The following is an 8,743-nucleotide window of genomic DNA, read 5'->3' on the forward strand; positions in this document are numbered from 1 at the left end:
CACGTGCGTCGTTTTTTGCCGAAAATCGGACGCAAGAAAAATGCAACTTGTTGCGTTTTCTTGGTCCAACGCTTGCGGCAAAAAAGACGCATTTGTCGCAAAACGCAACAAGCAAAAACGCATGCGTCCCCCATGTTAAACATAGGGGCGCATGACGCGTGCGTCGCCGCTGCGTCGCCCGACGCGGCGCCGACGCACACTAGCACAACGCTAGTCTGAACGTACCCTTACCCGCGTGTCATCGGCTGCTTCCTGTTCTCGGCTGCTTCCTGTCCTCGGCTGCGGCCTGTTCTCAGCTGCAGCCAGTTCTCGATGGTTTCCTGTCCTCGGCGGCTCCCTGTCCTCGGCTGTGGCGTGTTCTCGGCTGCTTCCTGTTTTTGGCGGTTTCCTGTCATTGACGGCTTTTTGTGCTCAGCGACTTCCTGTCCTCGGTGGCTACCTGTCTTCGGCAGCTTCCTGTCCTTGGTGACTTCTTGTTCTTGGCGGTTTCCTGTCCTTGGGAGTTTCCTATCTTTGCTGACTTCCTGTCCTCGGCGGTTTCCTGTCTTTGGCGGTTTCCTGTCCTCGGCGACTTCTTGTTCTTGGCGGCTTCCTGTCCTTGGCGGCTTCCTGCCCTCGGCGGATTCCTGTCCTCGGCGGTTTCCTGTCCTCGGCGGTTTCCTGTCCTTGCCAACTTCCTGTCCTCGTTGGTTTCCGGTCTTCGACGGTTTCCTGTCTTCGGCGACTTCTTGTTCTTGGTGGCTTCCTGTCCTCGGTGGTTTCCTGTCCTCGCGGACTTCCTGTCCTCGTTGGTTTCCGGTCTTCGACGGTTTCCTGTCTTCGGCGACTTCTTGTTCTTGGTGGCTTCCTGTCCTCGGTGGTTTCCTGTCCTCGCGGACTTCCTGTCCTCGGCGGTTTTTATTTCAGTCTGGTTGAGTGTTCCCAGCCCAGAAACAAGTGTAAATGATAATATTTTGTGATTCCCTTGTCCAGCACGGGCTGCGGACTGTCCTGTAACAAGCTGTGCACCTCTGTGTCCCATTACAGCACCAGGACAGATGTTTATTCCCTGCAGTGATCGGTTCTGGTTTCTATTGTGTGACAGCAAGTAGAATTATTGAAAACACAGGATTCCTACAGAGATTATTGGGAAAATGCATTGACTCTAATGCAGTAAATATTGTTTATCTGCTGATACTGAAGACCCTTCTATTACAGCTGCATGACGTGGGCTCTATACTGAAGCTCTGCACTCAGCCTCTGCTTTACTCCTGTACAACACTAACTGTGGACGGGTTACTCCTGTGTTACTTTTCTTGTTATCTGTACAGTGACATTCTGAAATAAGCCCCTGACTACCCCTTGTGTCAGTGATAACCGATGATCTGCTTCTTTTTATTTAATTGCAAGCTGACATTTTATTTAACCTATTAGGATAAAGCAATCGTGCTATAAATTCACGTTAGTCTCAGGCGTTAACCCCTTAATGACTGCCAATACGCCTTTTAACGGTTAAGAGTACTTATGGGCAGCAAAGTGGCTCAGTGGTTAGCATTGTATCTTTGCAGCACTGGAGTCCTGGGTTCATATCCCTCGAAGGACGACATCTGCAAGGAGTTTGAATGTTCTCTCCGTGTTTGCGTGGGTTTCCTCCGGGTTCTCCAGTTTCTTCCCACATTTACAAAGACATACTGCTAGGGAATGTAGATTGTGAGCCCCATCGGGGACAGCGACGATAATGTGTGTAAAGCGCTGCGGAATATGTTAGTGCTTTATAAAAATAAAGATTATTATGTCTCAGCACTGCTTTTTAATTGGCGCTGAGAAATAAGGCTATAGCGCCCCCCCAGTGTTGGAAATTCTTCAGGGTCTCATCTACAGGGGGTAGCTGAGACCCCAGATTCGGGTAGGTTTTACCATCCCCAGTGTTGTAATCACCATTATTAACAAAATAACAGCGACCAAAAAATAAAAGTCTGATTTCCCATTTATCTCTCTCTCCTCTGATACGATCTAGCACATCGGAGGAGAGAGAAATGGGGTCCACCGAGCTAAGCCGGTGCCTGCAATGTCCCCCAGCCCTCAGTGGCTTATTCCAGGAAAACAATGGGTGCATGCGCACTGCACCCGCCAAGATCTGCCGGCCGCCAACCGGCAACAATAGCAGATTTCTTCTATTGGTTCATTAGGGTTAGACCCTATCACAGTGATCAAAATAAAAAAAAATTGGAAATCAAACCCACGTTTATCACCCCCTTAGCTAGGTCAAAATAGTAAAGCAAAATTCAAAAAAATGTATTTATTTCCATTTTTCCATTAAGGCTGGGGTTGGGCTAAAGTTAGGCTTAGTGTAGGGTTAGGGTTGGGCTAGGGTTAGGTTTAGGATTGGGATTAGGGCTGTGTTGGGGTTAGGGTTGAGGTTAGAGTTACAGTGTGTTGGGGGTTAGAGTTGGAGTTAGAATGGGGGGTTTCCACTGTTTAGGTACATCGGGGGTCTCCAAAACGTGACATGGCGCCACCATTGATTCCAGCCAATTTGGCATTCAAAAAGTTAAACGGCGCTCCTTCCCTTCTGAGCCCTGCCGTGCGCCCAAACAGTGGTTTACCCCCACATATGGGGTATCAGCGTACTCAGGACAAATTACACAACACATATTGGGGTCCATTATCTCCTAATACCCTTGTGAAAATAAAAAATTCCAAAGTAAATTTTTTGTGAAAAAAGTAAAATGTTCATTTTTCCCTTCCACATTGCTTTAGTTCTCGTGAAACACCTGAGGGGTGCAGTTTTTAGAATGGTGATACTTTTGGGCATTTTCTGTCCTATAGGCCCCTCAAAGTGACTTCAAATGTGAGGTGCTCCCTAAAAAAATGGTTTTGTAAATTTTGCTGGAAAAATGAGAAATTGCTGGTCAACTTTTAACCCTTATAACGTCCTAACTAAAAAAATTATGTTTCCAAAATTGTGCTGATGTAAAGTAAATATGTGGGAAATGTTACTTATTAAGTATTTTGTGTAACGAAAAGTTTGAAAATTGCAAAATTTTCTAAATTTTTGGCAAATTTCCATTTTTTTCATAAATAAACACAAGTCATATCGAAGAAATGTTACTGGAGCGCCCCCACGTCAGGGCAATGGGGTACTCGGAGCCGGGCCCCTTCAGTTCTCAATAATAAATACACAACAAATGACATCCTATATGTTCGGGGAATAAGTGACAAAGTACAAGGCCCAACACTAGAGCCGAAAAATAATCCCCACCATTCATATGGACCGTAGCAGGACAAACTGTGACACTCACTAAGAAAAAAACAAAAGCACCAACAACAGTTTCTATATCCAAAATATCAAACAATGCTTTATTATCATAAAATTAATTGACAGGTACAGGGAAAGCATGGGGAAACATGCAAAAAATGCGGCACAACAAGAGCCCAATGAAAGCCGTGGACGGCATACATAAAATGTATGAGTAAGCAATGACAAATAAAGTAAGAATATCACGGCGTAGCCCGATATAAAACCATGGTCGGCTATCCTGGTGACAGTTTTATGAGAGGCATAGAACATTATAGTATGAAAGCTATAATAAAAACATACCGAAATATATACGCCCGTCACCACGCCGTCCACCGCTGACCCCGACGCGCGTTTCGGTTAAGAAACCTTCCTCAGGGGGCGTCGGTTCTCAGTGGGGATGTCACGGTGGCTAGACCCGGTCCGTGGCCCTTTGAGGGGCGTCCAATAAAAGGACAAAAGTTTATAAGATAATGTTCGTGACGCCACCTGTGGTATTCGGTCAGGATGACCGATGCTGCTTAGGGGTCCGCTGGGGTGATGTTATGGCAGCTAGATGGTATACCTTCCCACAGGTGAAGTGTGTCCCCAGGGCTTCCCAGAGTGTAGATGGTGGATGGTGTGAGGCGCAGTGAGTAATGAGGACACAAGGTTGCAGTCTCTTTACCTTTACTGAAGGTTCAGCATCCACAGTCCAGGGCACCAGATCACAGGGTAGGCAGAGTCCGGCCGGTCTGAAGGCAAATCCAGAGTCCCCTTATCCAGGTGGAATTCAATAGCCTCCCTCTAGCGCCTGGGTGTTGTAGTACCTCCCTGCTGAGCAACTCGGTGAGGTCCTCACAACTATTGTCGGTGTTAAGTCTCTTCTCTCTGTCCCCCTGAGGGATAGGACAAACCCGTATGACTGGTGGCCTGAGGCTATTTATAGGGACCCTAGAGATGCCACGGCCCCCACAAGTTGCCACCCTGCCTCCTGGGTATATGGTCGGGCAGCCAATGTGGAATCAACTGTCCTGCCAGTCTTTGAAGTAAAGCATAGAGATCCTTACTCCCTCGGTGTTCTGGCTACCGGTCCTGCGCTTCAGAAGGAGGCAGCCTGCTTCTAGCTGGTCTCCCGCTGATGTTCCTCTCCTTTTGCTATGACTTCGTTGCTCACTCACTGCAACGCAATTCCTTTCAATGTCTCTTTCTTGGGATGCTGACGCATGGGATGCAGGCGCAGCTCCGTGTACCCTCGCCTTCCGCAGGCCACAGTCTGGAGCTGGCTGGAACCCACTCCAACCAGCCTCTGCCAAACTCGGTCGGGACTCACTGACTCCCACTCCCTCCAGTCAGCTTCTGTCTAACTTCCTAACCAACCCACCAGTTTTACCTAAGTGTGAGGAGTGCCCTAATAGATAGAAGCTTAGCCCCCCTGGCGGACTGGAGTGTGAAGTGTGTTTCGTGGTTGTGATGCCTGGACAGAAGATCTCCTTCATTGCCTTCAGACGTAACATCACTCCCCCTGGTGGAAGAATAACATTACTGCAACGACCAGGACTCTGGGGTGCTGCATTACCACTAACATGAAGTACAATATGTCCTGAGAAAACAACGTCAGAATCAGAGGGATCCAGAGAAGCTCCAGAGCTGTAACCTCATTAAGGACAGTGGTCAGAATGATAAAAATTGGTCATTAAGGACAACATTGTCTCTGTCACTAAGGGGCTCCAGGTGTTGTCCAGTCTGTGAATACTGAGGACCCTCCACAGAACAAGTAATGGTTCTGAGATTTGTGGGGGCCGGCGCTCCCAGCAGTCACAGGTTATGTGTTATGGTGCCTGCTGGGGGCAGGAATAAACGCCGCTCCGTTCCGCGTTACCCCCTGTCAGCTGGTGATTGGTGGGGGGCCACGTGTAGGACCCCACATTGATGACCGGACCACCACTGTCACTTACTCTTCATGTGGTTATAACATTAGAGGAATGTTCCTCCCAGCGCAAATCCATTGCTGAATACTAACAGTGCAATGTTAGAGCTGTGGATGGCGGTCAGTCGGTCACGTGACCGCGAGTAGGCGATATGCCAACGAAGCAACCGCCTCACCAACACCGGAGCTACCGCCTCACCAGCACCGGAGCTACCGCCTCACCAACACCGGAGCTACCGCCTCACCAGCACCGGAGCTACCGCCTCACCAGCACCGGAGCTACCGCCTCACCAACACCGGAGCTACCGCCTCACCAACACCGGAGCTACCGCCTCACCACCACCGGAGCTCCTGCAACCCTCAACCTACTGTCTCCTTCCCCATAATCCTGTAGAATGTAAGCCTGCAAGGGCAGGGTCCTCGCCCCTCTGTATCAGTCCGTCATTGTTAGTTTGTTTACTGTATGTGATATTTGTAACTTGTATGTAACCCCTTCTCATGTACAGCACCATGGAATCAATGGTGCTATATAAATAAATAATAATAATAATAATATGCGTACACCCGGCCACATTCGTACGTGCAGTATACTTACTAGTGACACATAGCGTGGATTTAGACCGAGACCCGACAACCCTTTTAAGAGAAACAGAGGATAATCTGTTGGGTACAAAGCATAGATCCAGTCACGTGTCAGCCGCTCGCGCTCCTAGTAAAGCGGAAGGCGACCATTCCACTCCGCTCGCGTTCAGCACCGGGGACTGAACATTCCTGGTGACTAAACATTTTTACTAATAAGTTACTTTAATAAGGTGGGATGATGGGCTTAGGTCCTCCTGCCACCGGGGGCATCCACAGAAGTCTTGGGGCTCACAGCATGCATCCTAATGGGGGCTTCCCCTTACAAAAGTGAAAAATGTCAGTGGGGTCCTAGCACACAGGAGCAGTCACAGACGGCTGTATCCCCCAGGACTTACAGGCCGGGAGAGGGACATGTAGCACTTACAAAGTCATTTTCCCCTATCGCACCCCCTCGGTGTTCCCACCCACCACAATAATCCATTAATGGCCACCATAAGGAATAACACACTGGGGGAAATAAGTATTTGATCCCTTGCTGATTGTGAACGTTTCTCACTGACAAAGACATGAACAGTCTATAATTTTTAAGGTTAATTTTAACATTGAGAGACAGAATATCAAAACTAAAATCCAGAAAATCACATTGTATAAATTATATACATTTATTGGCATTTTGCAGTGAGAAATAAGTATTGTCAGTGGGCAAACGTACAAAATCAGCAATGGATCAAATACTTATTTCCTTCAGTGTACCTACAGCACAGCATGCCCTCACGGTGAACTCCTCCACTCTTCCCGCTCAGTGCCCACCCACAGTGATGACTCCACAGTCCCCACCCATACACACAAAGATCTCCAGTGACCCCAACACTGTATGATGGCCCCTACTGTCCTACTGTCCCCCAACACAGTATAATGGCACCCAAAGTAATATCCTCCACATACAGTCTGGTGGTCCCTACAGCCAAAAAATGATTTGCATGTGGGCTGCTTTGGTTTGTGTGCCAGGGCTGATTTTCAGTCCCAGTCCGGCCCTGGGCCCAATGGTGTGTGACACTGGGCCCCTCTCATTCCCACCTGTGACGTTGACTCAGTGGCCCCATAGTGGCTGCATACTCTCCTGCTATGGGCAGTACGCCGCTGCCTGCAGGGACCCCCTCCACCTTCGGGCCTCGGGGCAGCTGCACTGGCTGCACCGGTAGTATGTCCGCCCCTCATTGTTGAAGGGGTTGCGATTCTGTAGGAGGTATGCTGGATCTAGAACACCTGACCTAGGTGACGATGTATCGTTCCCCTCTAATGACACCCTTGTTCCTACCTCTCCGTCACCCTCTAGAGGTCTTATGTCCGGTGCCAGGGTCAGATTGTTTGATTTCAGTTGATGACTGATCAGTTTCTCTTCCCCGTTCTGGACGATCTCCTAAGAACTGGTAAGTATTTTTGTCCTTAAAGTCTTGGCGGTCCCTACGATATTGCCAAGGTTTCCTTTCCTTTAGAGGATATTGACATTTTTCAATGCTGTTCTGTGATTGGGTTTTTTGAAGTCTCTTTCAGTCTTAAATTTCTTAGTTATCTCAATTTGTTCCTTTAGTTTTCATTTAAGGTGTCAAAAATGGCTTTCTCGCTGCTGTCATGATCCAGACCAGGTTTTGGGTCTTGTTTCTCCTTTCCCCGGTCTGGTAATGTCAGGGGTTAACATTCTCTACCTCGTTGCGGTGTCAGATCTGCTATTTCTCTGTGCTGCATCCTGCAGGCAGTGTCAGTTATATTTCCTGTCTTTGCCCGTGTCTGTTCATTCCTCTCTTCCCGCCCAGACACTGTTTCACTCTGTGTTTGGATTCTCCGGTACTCGACTCTGCTTTGGCCCTGACCCGAATCTGTTTCTTCTTCCTGGTACTTATGCTTCAGACCGGTACTGACCTTTTGGCGCTCCTCTGACTCTGTTTGGTATTCCCCTTGGTACTACGCTACTCTCTGGTATTGATCTGGCTTGTTTGACTAATCTGCTGCCCCCCGATGGTAGTTGGTCTGCTCTGAGCAGGATTTCTGCCCTCTCTCTGCTCTGCTGCCATCTAGTGGAGTTTGCATTTACCTGCAGCGCTGCGGCGTGACAGCGGCTAAGGAGAAGTTGCATTATTCTCACGGAGCTGTCAGTGGCGTCTTTTTCCCAATTGCTCATAAGTTGGGGGTTCTGCAGCGTAATGCTGGTAATACGGTAAAGTGTAATTGTTTAACCTCTGGACTCCCACCAGGAGGAGAGCTGCTCCTTGTTGGCATCACTCTTTATTATCTGTATTGTTCCGGGTTTTTTATCCTTTGTTCTTACTTATTTATATTCGGCCTTCTGCTTGTTACTGCTCTTACAGAACATATTCCAATATTTCATGTTAAGATCTATCAATTAAAATGTACTTTACTCATGGGACGACCCCTTTAAGTTTGCTTCTGTGGTGAAATATGTGTATATATATATATATATCTATATGTGTGTAGTGACATATTTCTAGGATTATATGTGTGACTAGTGATAATGTAACATCTGTCCTGAAGGCAAGTTGCACCTAGGTGTTAATAGGTACTTCCTTGGGACTAGTAGAAATTGCGTCTCCATATCTCACCAGGAGGTCTAGCTAGGGCCAAGAAGAAAGCTAACATTTGACACCCCCTAGAGCTTGGAGGGGAGATGCTAATTGCGGCCTGAGGGTTAGCTATTCCTGGGAACCATCTCACAAGTGTCTCCAGAGGAAAATAATATATATTCATTAGTAGAGCGGCCGTGCCCAATCAAACAGACCACAATTATGATATTAACCTGGGAGGTCAGTCTAGAAACCTGACCTCAGACCAAAGTTATAAATTTAGGCTGCAGACAGAGAATTGTGCTCACATGATGGGGGCAGCCTGAGAAGCTGGTGTGATCCAATCTACATTCTTCCTAGCCTCAGGGAGCAGAAAGCAACTACCAGTTAGATCAT

This window comes from Ranitomeya imitator, chromosome 1, assembly GCF_032444005.1.
Source record: "Ranitomeya imitator isolate aRanImi1 chromosome 1, aRanImi1.pri, whole genome shotgun sequence".
Lineage (NCBI taxonomy): Eukaryota > Metazoa > Chordata > Amphibia > Anura > Dendrobatidae > Ranitomeya > Ranitomeya imitator.